Source organism: Gobius niger (genome assembly GCF_951799975.1).
Source record: "Gobius niger genome assembly, chromosome: 8".
In the NCBI taxonomy this organism is placed as follows: Eukaryota; Metazoa; Chordata; class Actinopteri; order Gobiiformes; family Gobiidae; genus Gobius; species Gobius niger.
The window spans coordinates 24,431,954-24,451,601 of NC_136859.1; the positions used below are offsets into that span (position 1 = coordinate 24,431,954).

Genomic DNA, 19,648 nt, shown 5'->3' on the forward strand with positions numbered 1-19,648 from the left:
CACCATGCTCCACGGCATTCCTTTTAGATTCATGTTTTTTTATACTGGGCTTTACCCAAATCTAAAAGCTTCTCAACTGGAGATCAACAATGTAAGCTAAGACCTACAAAAGTGATGTTGTTTTTTTTAATGATTTTTTCTATCATTTTTTGTTGTGTTTTTCTCACGTTTTTGTAGAGGTTTTTTTGTCCGTGTTTTTCTCATGTTTTTGTTGACTTTTCATCCCCTTTTTCTCGCTATTTTGATGCTTTTCTTTTTAGCTTTTCGATTTGGGTAAAGCCGGTGGCCCTAGAGCCAGTGGCCCTTCTGTGCTCTTCCAGAATGGACATATGGCCAGTCCGCCCCTGGTTTAACCCCTTAACCCCTGGTCGAACCGATTCCAGTTCAACCCCTTAACCCCCGGGAAAACCGATTCCTGGGGGTTTAGGGGTTAAAACGGGAATCGGTTCGACTGGGGGTTAAGGGGTTAAAGCATCCAAAGAAACACGTCGTATTTCCTCCTGCCTTTTCGCGCTGTATTGATTAGACGCTCCGTCCGGAAACCGAACACGCATGTGGCTAATTACCATAATGTAAAGCAAGTCCCAAGTCTTTTTGGAGCTTTGGTCAAGTAAGTCTCAAGTCCCGAAAATTGCGACTCGAGTCGAGTCAAGTCATTTGACTCGAGTCTCCCACCTCTGCTGTTGACTGATTATTTGTTGAACTTTGCCATCGGCTCTACTCGGATCACCATTGACCACTCATCAACCAGCTCCAAGTACCATAGACTGTGTGTGTGTGTGTGTGCACAAGAGGCACGGTGCTTTGCTTGAGTTTAATTGTGTGCTTTTAGTGTGTTTTTTTTAACTATCTTTTGCTTGCTGTGTATTTTAATGGTGCGTTCCAGGCAACTGGTAGCTGGTAAATTTCCCACCTCCCACTTGGAAAAAAGTGGTAATCACACCTTGTAAACTCTTCAGTTTAGGATAATATTTTGTCAGTCTCTGCTAGAAACTAATTGAAATCCAAGTGACAATGTAATTGGGGCCTTCTTTAAGAAAGCCTGATCTTGACAGATCTCTGAAGCTGAATGGGGTTGAGCCTTGTTACCTGTATGAAAAATGATTGTTACAGTTTTATCATTAGATGCGCTTCTGCACTGGGAGCCGCCATTACTGTCTACATCTCGTATCCGACCTCGTAGTAGTAGTTTGGAGGTCTCTGAGTTTAAAAGATACGTATAAAACCCCTCTAATCTGTTAATATACAGTATAGGATACAAATGCTGAGATCGAGTCTACAGACTTCATCAGCCTAAAAACCTTTCAGGGTAAAAATGTATCAAGTTTAATCTGTATGCAGCAATGATGTAATGCTGTGCTGTTTGGGCTCCATATTTCTGTCAACAAGAGGCATCTCAGCAATCTGATATGAGAATGTCCCGCTGATTGAAAAGGGGGTTTACGTCTGATTGAAGTCCTGGCTGTCTATTGTACGTTCTCCAGGTAAACACATTCAGTGTTGCTGTGACTGAGTGATTAACCACCAATTTGTACCTCGTGCTCCAGACACACCCTCCAACAAGTCCTGTCTGTCTACCATCTCCCCAAACACAAATTACAACAGTTTGTTGTTAGCCACTTTCATAAAGAGAAAACAAAATTGCTTCTGAGTCACAGTCGCCTGAAGCATAAACTGAACACACTCTTGTCTGCAGACTTGGCTATTAGATTAGCACTTCTATGAATATAAAAATACACGAGAAGTGAAAACAACTGGTACGTATCTGGTATTGCTATATCCACGCTCTGCAATGTCTTCAATCTGTCAGCCAATAAATTGGGCGTATTTCTGTAAAATCAGGGAATGCTGAGAATATGGAATGTAGAACATAGAATGTTGGAATAAGCCCGATAAAATATTTCTTGGCACTCACTGTTCAGAACTGTCTGTCTTCTTCATCTCTATCTTTCAAATCTGACACTCTCTGCTATCGGGACCGCGGGGATATTGACAGAGATGTTTTCTCACAAGCTCTTTGTCCCTGGTAAAAGGACGAGACAGACGTGTCCGGCTTAAATCAAACCCGTCTGCCTGCCGCACTCTTCAAATGCCACCCTGATCCACACAGCTGCATTTTGAGACAGTTCACTTTTGAAGAGTTGAAAAGCGCGCCATAGAACAAAACGGGTTTGAACTTGTCCCTTTGCAAAACACAGGGAAGTTCATTGCAAAGTTCTAAAGCTCAACTCACACTAAAGTTGACAAAACCTGTGAAATGAAATGTGTTACTATGTCTCACCAGACCTTGAACAGTAAATACTGTAAAGTATTTCAGCCTCGGTAGTTACGATTGGAGGAAAAAGTATGTGAACCCTTTGGATTTTGTCATATTTCTCTGCCTGTGAATGTTTACATGTTATGGCCAATAAAAATATGACCACATGTAATTGTTTGTGTGGTATTAGTTTAAGCAGACTGTTTCTCATTGATTTTAATAAAGATCAGACCACATTTTATGACCAGTATAGGAAGAAATGTAAGAAATTCCAATGGATTCACTTACTATTTCCTCCCATTGTAGAGAGATGAGTCACGATAAAGACATTTTTTAGAAATGTTCAAATTTGCCTTGAACATCTTGCTGCATAATGAGCAGTCGACCAGACTCTGGTGGACAAAGTGGTGCAACTGAAATCAAACATTTACTGAAGAATATAACTCAATTAAATTTTGTAAATCAATTGCCTCTACCCTGTCCATTTTAACTTATATGTGCCTTAGACCTTTTTGTAACATTTATTTCCCAGTTGTACTAGGTGGCATTGTGGCAACAATACATTAACAAATACAACTAATAACCTCCACTCTGCTACACATGAAAGATCTGAATGACTGCCTTCAACAGAATAGTCTACTGTATCAGAGCCATTTGAAAAACGCTGCGACGTCTTCGCTGCATCAGTAAGACTGTTACACTCTGAAATGTGTCTGTGTCTGCTCATAGAGAAACTGGACTGTTTGGTTGTGAAAGAGTGTTCACTTGATATAATTAAATTGTAACAATCATAATTTTATTGGACCAACTTCAGCACATCCCTCAGCACGAAAGGATCTCTCTCCAACATAACCCAGAGTCGGGAACACCGACTTACTTCGAGACAGACTGTACTCAAACGTAACACCTCTCCTTATCAATGCAGCCCAATGCCTCATCACCCAAACACCACACCCCCAGGTAACCAATCTACGGCCACCCCGCCTTAGGGAGGTAAACCATCCTAGAGGAAATAACTGAAGCAAATGCTCAACTAGGTTTCAGGACATTCCATTCAAGCAAAGTAATAATGCTGTTTGTATTTCTGCTACTGTGTTAGTATAAGGTTTAATTATGTTTAAATAACTGTTGTGATGTGAAAGTTTAATTCACATCTGGAGATGGGTCCCCGAGCGCCGGCCCACACTTGCTGCCCACTGCTCAGAACCAGAAACTATATAAATATAAAAAATAAAAATTTCAGACTACAAGGAAAAGCAGCTCATGTTTAAAAGACTCTGTTTCATTGTTTTTTAAGTAGCCCCCCCCCGGGCCCCCTTCCTTAAAATGCTGTCCCAGTAATTTTGTACATAGACTGGAGCATTTAAAATATATATATTCTGAATTTTGTGGCGCTTAAATATTTATTAGACTTTAAATCCGAATTTAAAAAGTTTGATTTTAGCCAAAATTTTCGAAATCGTTATATCTTGAGAAATCACTTGTTCTTTTCAAGATTAAACATGTTTTGAAAAGTAGACACGCTGGCGTTTGTGACTTGAGGTGACTTGGCGGCTAAAGCAAGACTTGACTTGACTTGACTTGACAAAAGCTATGACTTGACTTGACCCCATGACCGATTGACTTGGACTTGCTTGAGACTTGGACCTTCACGACTTGGACTTGACTCGAGACTTGCATTTGGTGACTTTCTTCCACCTCTGCCTGGAAGTCTCAAAACCTGCAGCACTTTGTCATTCTATATGTTCCCGTCTGTCAGAGTGACTATACAATGAAAAATACATTTGATTTTACATCCATTTTGCTTCAAAAGAGGAACAAAGGTTTGGAGAGGCTTTAACACATGGGTCGCATCGGCTGGGGCTCTTTCCCACTTTCTGTCCAATTGGAGAGGCGTAACTTGGCACTAAAGCCCCATTAGTTAGCAGATCCTTTTACAAGCTGACAGAAAGCCTTTTAGGACTTTGATGCTGCTACTTGAGAGTCGTGGGATAAACACCCTGACAGTAAAGTTTTGCCGCAGCCTATAATGTGCCCCAAGAGTGACACAGCAAAACAACAAGCAAGTGCCCTCATTGTAACCTGGTTCTGTGGTTGTCAAACCAAAAATATTTATGACTGGTTAGATCTAGGCTTAACAGTGGATTAAGGTTATACTGAATACTGAATGCATATGCCCCATGAAGGTTTCTGCAAGCGTATTGTATTGCTGGATTGCATTTATATTGCGCTTCCCCCGCACTTGATAAGATACTAAAACATAGAAATGTGGAGTCCAATCTGCACTAACAACCTTCCCAATGACCACCAATGTCTTACTCACTAAAATGAGGTGCAGCTATTGCTACAGTTGCCACATCTCGTGTGCCTTTGAAAGAACCTGAAACTGCTGCGTGTTCTCATCTCATGTCACCTCCTCCCGTCTGCCGTGCTGCGAGATGAAGCAGCAGATTGTTTACATATCCCATGACAACAAAAGAAGCTCAAAAACCTTCCAAAACCACTGGGGAAGAATGACTGACCTAGTTAATGCTGTGGTGGGGTGTCAGATTTCCGTATACTGGTATGTAGGACACTTGTGACAAACAATGGTGCCAAACTTATGGGCCTATATGAGAGGTGATAGTGGTGTCTTTGATCATTTGTTTTATTTGCTGTGAGGTTTTTAAGGTCGGAAATTCCAAATATTACACTTGTACTGCAGTGTTAATTTCGTCGACTAACATATTTAGTCTTAATTTTAGTCAAAGGGAAATTTTTGACGACTAAAATTGGACTAAAACTAAATTAAAAGTTCCTCATGAGACTAAAACTATGACTAAAATGTCCACATATTTTAGTCGACTAAAATAAGACTAAATAAAAATGAAAAGGAGAGACTAAAATCATCTAAACTTCTATTGACCGTCTGAAAGGGCCTCAAATCATTTAAATTCACTGCCAAAGGATCAGCTCTGAGCTTTGTTCATGTGGAAGCAGCTCCATGAAGTTGAGCACCACGATTACATATGATTATAATGAATATTATAAATGCAAAGTCGACTAAATTAGTCTTAATTTTAGTCGACTAAATTGACATGCAATTTTAGTCGACTAAAACTAGACTAAAATTGAAAAGTTTTAGTCTAGTTTTTTAGTAAAAAAAACCATTACATTTTAGTAATGTAATTTAATTTTAGTTAATTTTAGTCAAAATTGACTAAAATTAAATTACATTTTAGTCAAAAGACTAAAACTAAAATAAAATATGTTGTCAAAATTAACACTGTTGTACTGCAAGTCCAGACATAAGAGGTTTTGATGAATTTGACTTCATTTGAGTGAAAGGGTTAAACATTTTACATTAAACATTCAAACATTTTACAAAATGTATTTATTTTAAATGTATCTTTTATAATATGTCCTTCATAGTGGACACTTGGCTGCTAGTTAAAATGTGTAGAATTATTTACTATAATATAACTTTAAGCGCATTGATAAATCTGATATAAGCCAATCCACATCAGATCAATATCATTTCAGAGAGTTCATATCTTAGAATTAAAAAGTTTTGATCCTAGATTATTTATTTATTTGAGCATACATTTTGCTCAACTCAAAACGATAAAACTTTTCATGTCACAATAGTACAATCAATGTAAACAAAACAACAACAAGGAACAATAGCAAAAAGATGAAGAACTCGTTACCTTTCAGAACAGCTTTTTGACGCAAACCAAACTCACAACCACTGTTTGAACTGTTCACATATGCACTAGTCCTGCACTAGTCAGCTCCACCTCCTCCTTCCTCTTCATCCTGCGCAGCTCCCTCCATATCTGTAAATGAATGTAAATTCACACTGACCCTGTATTACAGAGCAGTCATGGAGTTTGTTTTATTTAACAGAGCCACACAAAGTGCTCACATACAACATCTTTTCTTAATAACCGCTGAGTTTTTTCCTCATATTGGACACAGTGCTCGAGCACAGACCCAGCCTGCTGTGTCCTCAGCTGATGCTTCCTCTTTTGAAGCTCCACTGTTCTGTTCTAACACTGGGCCTTCAGCTCTTCTCACAGCTCCAAGGCTGAATCTACTGTCACTATTTGATACACAAAGTTCTTCTCATATTCATTTCGCCAAACCATAAGTTTCTCATAGGTTTATTTCACTTGAAGACACATTTATTCCGGATGTTACAGGACATGCAAAGAATATGTTTGTTAAAAGGGCTTGAATGTAAAAATGTTGGTAAACATTTTCTTATAAAAGTTTAAAAAAAAAAGATCTTCCTATACAAGAATTAACATGATTTATGTGGTTCTTTTTTATCTGGTTTTGCAAAATGTTTAATGCACATTGTCCTTCAAATAAATAAACATACTAAACTAAACTAAACTTTTAATTTTGAGTACATAAAATGTGATGGGTGAAAAGTCTGGAAATTTGTCTCAAATGCTCTGTTAGAGCCACCCCAACACTTTATTATATATTGTTCAAAAGCTCTGGATGTCCTCTGTACAGGTCTAAGTGAATGAGAAGCTTGCCTTTCACCAAAAACATATAACATTAACTAGACAACCAAAATGTTAGAGATGAGCCCCATTGAAACATCTTTGTACATCCAGCCAAGACCTCTAGCGTCCGTTGGCATGGGAACAGTTAGTTACGGTTGCTGTGTCTCAGAGGGTGAAAAATTGTGCACCCTCCCAGGGATTAAAGTGAGACAAACGGCAGCGCCAAACCAGAGGACAAAAAAGGTCTCTTTGGATGAGAATGAGGAGGTTATGAGGAGGCAAGAACAGGCAACAATATCTGTGAATCCGTAAACGGAGCGATTCAGTGGAAAAAAAGCAATTGGTTGGGCTGTAATTGCTACACATCTGTGACAATCTTGTGACAGCGCCTGATCATTACAGCTGTGCTATTGATTTGAATGGGGACATGTGAGGGGCGCTTATAGAGATAAGAAAAACTCTACCACTGTCACCTCGAAGACTCTTCTGCTCATCAAGGGGTCTTCAAATAGCCTGGTCATTGCTTTAATAACATGGAGATACATTATGGCCCACATAAAAGAAGAAGAAGAAAAAAGACATTCTAATTCTAATCTAATTTGGTTTTCAATTTACTACTAATATTTCCATCCAAAGAAAAATACATAGATAAAAAGGGCAAAATATCATAGGAGCTGTTATATAAGAGGAAAGAGGGGGGGAAAAAAGAAAAGAAAGGGCATATACTGTTCCAAAACTGTTCTAATCTAAAAATGGTCCTTGAGAAATTTGCTCCGCTTTCTCCCTTTTTATGATTATTTTTTAAAACCTACAATGTTCTGTTCAAATGACCTGTTTAACCACATGTTGTCCCTCTGTCCGACTCTCTGTTTCCATGGCTGCAAAAGAGATAAGATACCAGTACTTTGCTTTTGGAAACAAAGCACATTTTTTGAAATCATGTAAATAAAAAATTGAATGTAAAACAATGAACAATGGAGAACACACATTGATCACACGACACTATAGGACTTTAGTGTTGCCGTCTTATGCAGTTTCTCATTATTGCCATTTTTTTCATTTCATTTTATTTATTCTTTTTTCAAGGCAATGCAACCTAAAATAAAGCAACAATCCAACAAAAAACAAACAAACAATACATTCCATGAAAAAAAGAACAGGAGTTGGATGAAGAAAAAAAAATCTTATAAACTCCAACCCCATTCTTGAAGAAAATCTTCAAACTAGATGGCCTAACCGATGTAAAAACAATTTTGCCAAGTTTTTGAAAGCCTTGCAGACAAAAATAATACAAATAAATTATAGTTACACAATGAGCCTTGCCCTATGAGTGTTGCTTCTCTTTCTTATGCAGAGTGCTGGCTCAGAGCCAGTGAGCACAGGCAAAAGTTACTGCAGTATGTGTTTAGCATATTGGCTCCAAAGTTTCTGATGTTTTAATTTCCATATGCACACTCTTCCATACAGTCAGGTCCATAAATATTAGGACATCGACTCAATCAATATAATTTGGCTCTATAAACCACCACAATAATATTTCAAACGAAACACCAACGTTGTACATAAACTGCAGGCTTTCAGCTTTCATTTCAGAGTGTTTACATCCAACTCAGATGTTTTATGTGAGCCTCCCACTTTTATTATTATTATTATTATTCTTTATTTATACAGGTGGTCTCTTGAGACTCAATGTCTCATTTGCAAGAGAGACCTGTTAAAACATACAAGGTAAATAACAGTTAATAATAAGACAACAGTGGAACGATTAGACTATAACACAATACTAAGAAAATGTGTAAAACTTAAAAACAAGAGCAGACACATGGAGGATACTCCTTTACAAGGGATTTAAACTGATGGAAGGTCATGAGATTATCCACATAAAAGGCTTTCTGCGCCTCATTCCAGACATTAGGTGCGAAGTAGCAAAAGGCCTTCTTTCCCCATTTTGTCTTTACACGGTGAGACTCGAGAGTCAAAATGTCCTGAGACCTCAGCTGGTCAGCATTTGACCTGACATTTATAAGACTAAACAAATAATCAGGAAGGACACCAAGAAGAGCTTTATAAATAAACAGCAGACAGTGCTGCTCCCTCCTTGCTTCTAGAGATTGCCAACCCACTTTAGCATAAAGATCACAGTGGTGAGTCCTGTAACCATCTCCAGTGATGAATCTAATGGCTGAGTGGAAAACTGCATTCAGAGGCTTCAACACAGATGCAGTGGAATGCATATATATGACATCACCGTAATCTAAAATTGAAAGTAACGTAGCCTGGATTAACAGTTGTCTCTTATTAGGAGGGATACAGTTTTTGTTTCTATAGAAAAAAGACAGCTTTGCTTTAAGTTTGTTCGTTAGCTCCTGGACATGTTTACTAAATGAGAGCCTCTCATCGATCCAGATGCCAAGATATTTATAATATGGCACTTTCTCAATAATGGAACCGTCTAAAGCAGAGACTGACACGTTCTGTGACAGAACCAAATGTTTTCTAGAGAACAACATACATTTAGTTTTCGAGGAATTCATCAACATTTTCAAGTCAGTAAAATTTTATTGAACCAAATTGAAGTCATGTTGTATATTTTGAATTGCTTGTGCAGCAGAGGGCGACATAGAGTACAGAATTGCGTCATCTGCATATAAATGAATGGAGCTTTGTTTTAGGTTATCACCAATAGAATTAATATACATTGTAAATAAAAGTGGTCCTAAAACTGACCCTTGAGACCCTTGAGGCACACCCTTCTCAAGGGACCATCTGGGACAAGTGGCTGCTCAGCTGTTCAATGGCCTGGTGTTTGCTTTTCCCTCATTATCCCATTCATAAGGAACAGATGAGAGGTCCAGAGTTCATTTCAAGTGTGATATTTGCATTTTGGATATTATTGCTATTATTTTCAGTATGAGAGATAGCAAACATATTAGGCGTGGCTAAATCAACAGTTTGGAACATTATTCAAAAGAAAGAATACACCGGTGAGCTGAAAAACACCAAAAGACCTGGAAGACCACGGATGACAAATGTGGTGGATGACCGAAGAACTCAAAAACACTCCGAGGATTGCCACAAGGTATAAACGGCAAGGCGCCTAAACCACTCGTGAGCCTCAAAACAGGAGGCTGATTGATTAAAGTTTGCCAAAAACATCTTTAAAAATCCTTTACAGTTCTGAAACAACATCCTAGGACAGACGAGAAAAAGATCAACTTGTACCAGAGTGATATGAAGGGAAAAACATGGAGAAAGAAAGGACCTGCTCATGATTCAAAACATCCCACCTCATCAGTGAAGCATGGTGGTGCAGCATCATGGCCTGGACCAATGGAACTGGTTCCCTTGTATTTATTGATGATGTGACTGTTGACAAAAGCAGCAGGATGAGTGTTTCGGGCAATATTATGAGCTCATCTTCAGCCAAATGCTTGGACGCCACTTCCCAGAGCAGATGGACAATGACCCAAAGCTACTGCCAAAGCCACCAAAGAGATTTTTAAGGCAATGAAGTGGAATGTTATTCAGTGGCCAAATCAGTCACCTGACATGAATCCAACTGAGCAGCATTTCACTTGCTGAAGACCAAACAGAAGGAAAAATGTCCCAAGAACAAGCAGGAACTGAAGACATTTACTGTAGAGGCCTGGCAGTGCATCACCAGGGATGAAGCCCAGTGTCTCGTGACATAAATGCCTTCTAGACTTCAAGGTGTAATTGACTGCAAAGGATTTGCCACCAAATATAAAAAAATATAAAAGTTTGATGCATAATCGTTGCTCTGTCCATTACTTTCGGTCCCTTGGAAAGTAGGAGGCTAACATAATAACGCTTGTAATTCCTGTACCGTTCATCCAATTTGGATGTAAATAGCCTCAAAGTAAAGCTGAAAGTCTGCAGTTTAACTACATATTTGTTGTTTTTTCTATTATATTAATGGACCTGACTGTATATCAGGCTATATATCGCAACACTCAATGGAGCTTTGCTGGTTAAAAAGAGATTACATAAAGCGTGCATGCAAAATAATCAACCATGCAAAACCCTAGGCCATAACAGATTCACAGGGCAAATGAATGTGATGAATTCATAATAAAGATAAAGGCGGAAAGATGGCTTTGATGCAGAAAGGGATAACAGTATTATTCTGTGAAAAAAGATACTGCACATCTACATTATATATTCTTCCCAGTTTATTTTAGAAAAGCTGTAATGCATAAAAAAAACTATGTCGTCATCAATAATTTGGCCACAACTGACTTACAGTATGCATGTGTCATAATAATCTCCCCAGAGAGCATTACATCTCCATGCATTAAATCAGTCACTTTGAACTAGGACAGAGATAATTTCTCTCTTGTGTAATATTGCTGAGAGAGCACGAACCAATCTGGACATGAAGAGATCGATTGTCAGTTTTTATCTGAAAGTTCAAACTCTTCTTCTTTTTTGTTTAAATAGAAAGAGACAGAGTTCAATCTGCCAAGGATAGAGATGGACATGCTCATGGCCCAAAGTTGAGCCCATCGTGTGAATGTTGCCGGGCTCATATAACTGTCTCCATGCGTTAATCAGAGTGTGATCAGAGCAGCTTCATTACTTCAAAGATCTGCATCATCATCAGAGGCCCTCCTGTCAGTCACTGCATTCAGCTGCATACATGGGGTGACTGTGATGTTGAATTCACCATGTGCTTCCTCTCTCAGGCACTGATGATGTGAGAGGATCCCCCTCTTCCTCATAATCTGCATGGATGCCATTCACCGCTGAAAGAATGAACTGCATTTCGTCTGTCGTAGAGATTTGCAAACATCTACAATTTCTGCTGACATAATATTTCTTGTATTTGGCATAATCTTGCAGTTTTAGAGTGCAGAGCCAATGCAAAAACAAAACAAAAGCGAGGGTTTTGACCTGTGACCACACCAGGACTGAACTGGGATTTAAATCGTGTGAAAATGGCATTAACTACAACATTATCAAGATGTTCCCACAACTGGACTGCGTCTCAACTATACAAGGTATAAACAAAGTAGAGGCAGGACTAAAGCCTGGTCTCTTTAAATCAAACAAAAGTATATCTAGAATTGCAAAAAGCCTCCACTAGACAAATTAAATGTACCACAGAGCGAGAACCAGAGCTCTTATTCAAGGAAAAATGGTTTTAGCAGCAACATATCTCAGATGTCATCTATCCCATGATGCAACTGGCTCCAATCTCGATGTCACGGACCGCGGACTGCTCTTTGTAATGCAGTCAAAACTACGCCCTGACAAAAACCACTAACGCAGTGTTACCAAATGACTTTCTTTTATTCCGTGAAGATAACAAAATACCCGTTTTGCTTTCAAGTCATGATCAGGACAATTTTTTGTTGCCTCTTTAAGCCTTTTCACTAAATAACAAGTCGTTGTAGCGCTCACAATCAGCCACGCCATTAGAGAGACAGGCAGACACTTTATTTATGGAACCAGTAAACTTACAAAGAAGCATTCAAATGATCTCTAGGCATTTGTCTATGAACACCACATTTTCTTCCAGTTTTGCAGGCTGAAGCTGTAACCAATAATAGATGCAAAGCAGCTTTGATAAGTGAATGCTGCGGTTTTGGAAACAACACCACACGCACACACAGTCCAGATTTACCGATCACTGCTTTGCCAATGTTCAACACTGCCCATATGTTCAGGTGCAATGTTCTTTTTAACTTTTTCTCTAAATGTTTGGATATTGCCTTTTACTTTTAATGCGTCTGTCTCTAGGGATGTGGCAAGACATGCGAAAAAAGTGCAATACAAAGTGGATACCTTATCTTGTTTTGTAGGTTCACTTATGGAGGCTGCAACTGCGCCTTCGACATTTGAAGGAAATTCTAGTTCTCTCTGTATTTTATAAGAAGTGATGTGTGATGTGGTGTGTGACAAGTGAAGTGTCTAGGGTTTGGTGGAGGATAGGTTTTAATATTCATTGACGGGGGAAACATCTGTGAATCTTTCCTTCGTGAATTATCCAGATTGTGATCCGGAGCCACATGGGTATTTAGGCAATAGAGTTAAACCGCTTTTAATGCCCTATAGGTAACATCAGACCGCAGAGCGGAAGCAACAGCTGAGACAGCCATGGCGATTTACAAAAATACCTTGTTCTTATTTTCCTATACTGCACATGCTGTGGATTTGCAAGGAACTGTAACAATTTTATACATAATTGACTCTGCAGTTGAACAAACAACTTGGAGCACAGACACCAAGAACTGTAGTGACACATCACTAGAAATACAAGTACTTTATACTCCAATACATTTTTGAAAAGGCTCAAAAGCAAAAAGTATAAATAGACGATTTTGGCCCATTTGAAAGCCTTACTATGGACACTCCAGAACACATTTACTGTCTACTATGTCACTGACTCACCACAGGGAAGGAGGTTTGTCCCTGACGTGTTTCTGGATTGTTGGTGAAGTTGGGCGCAATCTCCATGTTTTTGAAACCGCAAATGTATTTAAAAATACTTACAGTACTTAATCTTAGGTCAAACTTTAAGTAATATTTGACTAGTAATATCTTTACTGCTGTCATGGCTAACCAACCATTAGGAACATAACTACAAGGCAAAGACATTGGGCCAGAACTTCTGTCTGGCACAGGGATAGCGTTGCTCCAAACGAGACGGTCATCTTGCCTGTGCGCAGCTGTTGCACATCTGTATGTAACTGTGTCACTGGTGAGGGGCGTTTTAGAGGGACAGTTGTGTGGTTTATGCAAATTAGATCATTCAGTCTTTGCAATATGACAACTCTCAGGTGATTCTGACCACCAGCCTGGCTCAACATCTGGAGATGAATCCCCAGGCGCTGCACTGCGGTCGGCCAGGGCCATCGAAGGATGGGTCAAATGCAGAGGACAAATTTCCCTACAGAGAAAATAAAATACACCATAATCACCTAAACCTTAAAAGTCAGGTGGAAAAAAGGTTCCCATCTGGGTCAGAGTTTCTCCAAAACTACAGCTCTTGTTGGGCTTAGTTTGTCTATAGAGCCAAAAATTACGAGGAAGGACTAACCAGCAACATGTGATGCACTCCACAATCTAACCGCAAGAACATCCAGGACAAAAAAACAAAAACATGCTGGTTTTGATATCAGAATACAACATTGGCTCAAAGGAACTGCATGGGGCTGTTTAAAGCATTTCCCATGCATTGTTTCAAACGCATGGGAGTGAATGATTCATCCTAGTCATTGTTTATATACTTGAAACCAATCAAAGCACCAAAGCCAAACCAGATAAAATGTTTGAAAAACCTGCAAATATTGGCAATCCTTTGACCTTTTTATTTCATAGCAGTGGGAAAACATGCTATTACAAAAAAGTAACGGCTACTTTGGTTAAGATTTTTGCTTTGCCGGTGACACTGAAGTGCTGACACAATTTCTGCAGAGATGGCACGCATTAAGTCTTCCACTCATAAATTACCCGTTTCTAAGTGCTTCTCATCTCTTAATTTTTCCTCCATTGGCAGAGCAGCAGTGTTCAGAAAATCTGCACACAAGGGCAGTTTGAATATGCTATGTTAATTAAGCAATGTGAGTGAGCGAGTAAGGAGGCCATCAACGGCTTATAACACAGTGCAACTCATTAAAAGTAATTTCTCAACTTCATCCCCCGTCACTTAAGATGTTTTGCACTTGCATCCAGGGCTGGAACAATGGCAGGCCCCTGGAACCCCTCTCCAGTTCTACATGTATCTTTAGGATGAGCTGGAGGCTGTTTGGGGTTGATGGGGGAAACCAGAGTGCCTTGAAGAAACCCGCCCAAACATGAGGAGAACATGTACACTCCACACACTCAGGGAATTGAACCCAAGACCTTCTTGGTGCGCAAGTGCCAATAAGTGGCATGGTGCTCCCAGCCACCATGCCACTTATTGTGTGCACTCTCTTCCCTCTCAGTATTAATATTGATTAATAAGGTGGGATTTTGAATATTTTAGACCTAACAGAGTCAGTAGTGAGAACAAAGAGAAGATGCAGAGCTGGAGGCGCAGAGGTTCCCTTTGTTCCCAACAGTGGGCCATGGAACCACTTTCTTTGAGTCGCAAAGTTTTCACAAGGAATATTTATTTCAATAATTGTTACTGAAAGAGTGAAAACACTACATGAGTTTGTTGCTATGTTGTTTTGATAATGAGAACCACTTTTAGTAGCATCTTTTATGCATTTTCAAGTCATTAGCTTCAGTATTTTACTGTCAGTTATACATTTTGAGCTGCAGGATGGTGGGTCCCTATGGATGCAGAGGATGCAGAGATATGTCTGATGAGCTGCTGCAATGATGTTATTCATTTTATATTTTATTAGGTTTGCAAAGGCTGACCATGTGGAGGTGGGAAAAAAATAGTAAAAAAAAAAAACAGAAAACAAAAATAAACACCCCATTTCATAATGTTCCCTATTGACCACAACACAAACAAGGACTTAGCTATCTAATGGTGGGTAATTGTTTATACATAGTGTATTTGAAGGGTCAAAATAACAGCGGGGATTATTCATTACCACAGCTGGGTCAGTGAGTGGTGCAGTGTGGGCGACTAATGTTTTTTGAAGTATAAATGAATCACACTCTAATGGAAATAAAAAAAAGATGGTGTCATCCGATCATCACATTAAAATGTCTTCAATCCATCATCTATCAAAGAAGATTTTCAATCACTCATCTGCCACTTTGCCTCTCTCTGTCAGAGCAGTGAGAGGCAAAGTCATCAGCAGCTAAAATCTAGCATTTATTCTCAGCTCAAAAACAAATTATTTAAGCACAGATAACTATGTTTTCTGTGATGGAAACTGTTGTATAGCTTGTTAAGACCGGAAACATGATCATGATCGATGGCGCAGACTGGTCAGACCGTCAGTCTACCCCAGGGCAGCTGTGGCTACAATAGTAGCTTGCCACCACCGAGTATGGAGTGAACGAATAGTGCAATGTAAAGCGTCTGAGTGTCCGGAAAAGCGCTATATAAAACCAATGCATTATTATTATCTCCCAATGGGACACAAGTACATCTTAAGCTCAAAGCATTACTAAGTAACTCATGCCCCTAGAGGCCATAAGCGCCACTGCAGGTGTCGTAGCATGTTGCGTTTTGTTACTCATTAATTGTCTGTGAGAGTAAATACTACGCTGACAGAAAAGACAAAGGGAGAGAGGGGTATTGTACATCCAATTACACAATGGAGATATTTTTTCCCCTCAAACTTGGCTATAAAGACTGTTTAAGTGGCGCTAGCCCGCAGTTAGCTTTGCCCGTTAGCCTGTTAGCTTCTTCTTTGTGATTCCATTAGTGTGTATTGGTGGCTCTGACCCAGTGGCAGGAAAGTTGCTATTGTGGTTTTCTGGCCAGAGACACCAGGGGGAGATGAAAGACCCCCAGTCATCCCAGAGGGACTACGAAAAGGATTTATTATGGTAAACATGTTACTTAGTACTGCTTTAATATTGAATGAATATAAAATACAAATCTGACAATGGCCAATATACAGTTTAATCAAGACCTACACTTTTTCAAATAAACAGCGACAAGACATCTATCTTGTACCTTCATAGATATCTTCAATTCAAGGACGTTTGTATAGCTGCAACTATTCGTTTTTGCAGTTTTCGAGCACAGCTTTGTCATGTGACTTACACGATGTTTTGTCAAAGGTTGATTTGACGGTAACATGACATATATTACGTCTCAATCAAATGCATTTACTGGCGAGGATTCACTCAGTACCTGAGGGTAATCTGCAATGTGGTGGAGTGGTTTCTGACATACTATATGTGACAGATGATGTATTGTTGTGTGTGAGAGTTAGTGATGAAACACGGTAGTCTGGCTGCGTTCCATGGCCCCTTACAGCGGCTGGACTCCTGTTTGTGTTTCTGAAGCGAGGAAGTGCAGAAAGCCAGAGCAGGAACACACTCACACAGAGGGAGGCATCCGACATGTTTCATAAAGTGTCTGCTCTATCCTTTCACACAGTGGATATTATGCACGAGAAATGTGCTCTTTTACCGGCACCTTCTGGCTGAAATAACTATTTCACGTCAGTAACAAAATTGGAGAAAATAAAACATTGTCACAAGTCTATATTAGGACACATAATCTAGCAATAGTACAGAATGACTAGAATTATAATTAACAAAATACTGCTGTCTTCTAATATTTCTAATTCTTACATAAAACACACACAATTTGTTCAATTTCTGACTCTTTTTTCAGACATAAACCAATAGATGAAAACCATCAAACCGTTTTCAGAGGCACAATCCACAAGCAAAAAGGAACAAGGACATGCTGTTTTCACACAAAAGAGTAAGCTTATGAATGGTCTTCATTTTACCCCATTCATCACAAGCCTGCAAACACAGAGCATCCGTCTCAGTCCGATGTCCAGATAAAGCTGATGTTTTAGGGTTATAAAAGTGTTATTGTATGGTATTAAGGTTCACAACTAGGATTTTCTTTTCGGTTCAACTGTGCAACATGAAACATAAAACAACATATAACTTAGATAAAAAACTTAAAACTATAAGACTATAAGTGCATGCATAAAGAAGATTGCATTGAAACTATGATGCACAACCAATAAAGGTACAAAGAATGGCTTGTGAAATGTGTATGTGACACAGTGATTTGCACATGATGCACATGTACGTCAGCAGACACACAATGTAATCCATGTAATGTGTGTCTTTTATATACCACAAAGTAACACAGAGTAGCAAAAGGATCACTATGAACCAAGAAATGAATCAAGAGCCAACTAAATTCAAATATAGTCAATTGTTTTGTTTCTGGACAAAACAGCCAATGTCACAAATTCCAAACCACCAGTTCAGACACACGTCTATTGGAAAATGCTCATACATAATAATACAATCGTTCTTGTGTGACTTCAGAAGATTGTTGTTACATTCACCACCCCGAATCAATTTCTGACACTCGTTTGCACACTGCAGGTGAGCTGAGGCTGGATTGTGTAGAGATTGAACGGTGAGCACAGAGAAAAACGCCATTGACAACCCTACCGCCATTCTTTACAAGGTTATCAGTATTAGAGAGGTTTTTAACAATTTTTCTTATATCTTATATAACTTTGTCATCACTGAAACACAGCAAGGAAAAGCCACACATTACTCAGTGTTTGCCACAGGTGTCTATGGGGGCACTGACCATTCTACTATACCGCATTCATCTGATCTTTTATGTTTTGGAAATCTGTTAAATATATGCATTGCACTGCTAGACTATGGGGAGAAAAAAAAAATGACATTTTGAGTATAAACGTATGTATCACTTTTGATATGGAAAACATTAAATCTGCAAGTCAGTCAAAGGAAAGCTATAAGTTTGATTCAAACCTAAAAAGTCACCAAGCAATGCCCTAAACAAAAAGAACAATTTATTGCGTCTACTAGCTGTGTAGTTTTCATATGCACATTCTCAATTGTGCATATGCATGGTATTTAGTTACAGTTACTCTTTAAATTTGTGCCGGTGGCATCCTGGGCACACATGTGAGGAGCAGCTAAAAAGATGCACGAATGACTCACCTCCAGCCGGAGCTTTGAGTGATGTTTCCCTATGAAAGACCAATAACCAACTGAGGCTGTCAGAGGAGCAGTGTGCACAAGCATCGCACCAGTGTGGCAATGACTGCTGCTGCTTCGAGCCAAGACCCAGAGAGAGAGAGAGAGAGAGAGAGAGAGAGAGAGAGAGAGAGAGAGAGAGAGAGAGAGAAGAGACAGAGAGGGAGAGAGAAAGAGGGAAAGAGAGAGAGCGAGAGCGAGAGAGAGAAGAGAGAGAGAGGGAGAGAGAAGAGACAGAGAGGGAGAGAGAACGAGGGAAAGAGAGAGAGGGAGAGCGAGAGAGAAGAGAGAGAGAGGGAGAGAGAAGAGAGAGAGGGAGAGAGAAGAGACAGAGAGGGAGAGAGAGAGAGAAAGAGAAGAGACAGAGAGGGAGAGAGAAAGAGGGAAAGAAGAGAGAGAGGGAGAGAGAGAAGAGAGATAGAGACATGGAGAGAAGAGAGGGAGAGAGGGAACAAGAGAGGAAGAGCGAGACAAGAGAGAGGGAGAAGGAGAGGAGAGAGAGAAGAGACAGAAAGAGGAGAGAGGGGGAGGAGAGAGAAGAGAAAGGGGGAGGAGGGAGAGAGAAGACACAGAGAGAAAAGGAGAGAGAAAAGAGAGGGAGAGAGAAGAGACAGAGGGATAGAGAGAGAAGACACAGAGAGAGAAAGGGAAAGTGAGAGAGAAGAGAGAGAGGAAGGGAGGGAGAGAGACAGATAGGGAGAGAGAGCCAAGAAGTGAGAGAGGGAGGAGGAAGCCCCACCTTCATACATATTGAAAATGTGAAATACTATAATGCAATGTCTACATGTATCTCTGATTGTCCAAACAACCTGGTTCATAAATGAATGTTGCTTTAGTTTGCAAAAAAAATCTTTCCACAAAGATTGTTCATTTCTTATTATATTCTTCCTTCATTAGACAAGAAGAGGTCAGTCCAATTCGACAAAGTTATAGGAATTCATTTTGGCTGCTGCTGCTCAAAGACTAAGAAGGGAATATACTTGAAACAGAAAATCCCTTTTAATGTTCAATATCTCTTGGCATGGCCGGCTTTAGAGTTCCATCTTTCTCTTCAGTCAATATAGGCGGAATCTCATGAATGTAGAAATAGTCGGAGGGTACTTTAGATTAGAGGCACACGACTGACATAGAAAAGTGGCTGCGAACACATTTCATTTAAACTGGTTAAAAATCAGCATTTGTCTTTTTCGCTTCTTAACTTGTGCTTAGATTTAAAAAAAAAATCATAATAATTCAGATTAGCAGCAAATAGTACCAG

The 19,648-nt window shown here is 39.4% G+C and overlaps 1 protein-coding gene across 1 annotated transcript in view; it reads right to left on the bottom strand.

Moving 5' to 3' along the window:
• LOC306966612 (melanocortin receptor 5-like) overlaps nucleotides 1-18,476 on the bottom strand; it is a 38,168-nt gene extending 19,692 nt beyond the window's left edge. The window contains exon 1 of the mRNA XM_079561414.1: nucleotides 18,355-18,476. The gene's annotated coding sequence lies outside the window, so the exon portion shown is untranslated. The remainder of the gene's footprint in view (nucleotides 1-18,354) is intronic.
• Between the last annotated feature and the right edge of the window lie 1,172 nt (nucleotides 18,477-19,648).